The sequence below is a fragment of the Cebus imitator genome, unplaced genomic scaffold (genome assembly GCF_001604975.1).
Source record: "Cebus imitator isolate Cc_AM_T3 unplaced genomic scaffold, Cebus_imitator-1.0 Scaffold58, whole genome shotgun sequence".
Taxonomy (NCBI): domain Eukaryota; kingdom Metazoa; phylum Chordata; class Mammalia; order Primates; family Cebidae; genus Cebus; species Cebus imitator.
In genome coordinates this window covers 417795-419030 of record NW_016107373.1, presented here as the reverse complement: position 1 = coordinate 419030, position 1236 = coordinate 417795, and the positions used below count along the sequence as shown (strand labels likewise).

Below are 1236 nucleotides of genomic sequence, written 5' to 3'. Positions count from 1 at the left end.
TGTATTTTTAGTAGAGACGGGGTTTCACCGTGTTGACCAGGATGGTCTCGATCTCTTGACCTTGTGATCCACCCGCCTCGGCCTCCCAAAGTGCTGGGATTACAGGCTTGAGCCACTTTTTTTGGAGGCAGAGTTTTGTTCTCTTGTTGCCCAGGCTAGAGTGCAGTGGCATGATTTTGGCTCACTGCAACCTCTGCCTCCCAGGTTCAAGCAATTCTCCTGCTTCAGTCTCCTGAATAACTGGGATTACAAGCATACACCACCATGCCCGGTTAATTTTTGTATTTCTAGTAGAGACAGGGATTTGCCATGTTGGCCAGCCTGGTCTCAAACTCCTGATCTCAAGTGATCCACCTGCCTCAGCCTCCCAAAGTTCTGGGATTACAGATGTGAGCCACCACACCTGGCTTGCACTCTCAGTTTTTTAAAAATGCCAGTTGTGCTTATAAATGTCCTTGAAGACGCAGTGAAGACTATTACTTTTATTAAATCTTGATCATTGGCCGGGCGTGGCGGCTCATGCTTGTGATCCCAGCAGTTTGGGAGGCTGAGGCGGGCAGATCACAAGGTCAAGAGATCGAGACCATCCTGGCCAACATGGTGAAACCCCGTCTCTACTAATAATACAAAAATTAGCTGGGCATTGTGGCGTGTATCTGTAGTCCCAGCTACTTGGGAGGGTGAGGCAGGAGACTTGCTTGAACCCGGGAGGTGGAGATTGCAGTGAGCCGAGATCACGCCACTACACTCCAGACTGGCGACAGAGCGAGTCTGTCTACAAAAAAAAAAAAAAAAAATCTCGATCATTGATTATAAATGTTTTTAATGTGACAAAATGGGAAGTACACATAAAGCATCTCTGTTGCAAACCCAGTATGATGGTTTTTTTTTTTGAAGAAAACGATTTGCGACCTTGAGTTGCAAGGTGAATTTGGTCGCGTTGTTCATGGAACATCATTTTTACTTGACAACTAGCAAACCGTGGTTATTCAGAGTTGGATATTTGGCAGACATCTTCCTTAAATTAATGAAGTGAACCTGTTATTTCAAGAAAAACAACTGACAGTATTTGTTGCCAATGATAAGATTCAGCTTTTAAGTGAAAATGAGAATTTTGGCAGAGTTTTGAACTTGAAGCTTCCCAATATTTAAAGACTTTTCTAATGAGATTGATGGTGATATTAATGAATGTGATTTTAAAATATTTAATATTACAAAATATGTCAACATTTGGAA

General features: G+C 42.7%; 1 protein-coding gene across 50 annotated transcripts in view; it reads left to right on the top strand.

Annotated features, from left to right (window-relative positions):
• Positions 1-1236, top strand: part of MADD (MAP kinase activating death domain) — a 58125-nt gene that overhangs the window by 41979 nt on the left and 14910 nt on the right. The window lies entirely within an intron of this gene.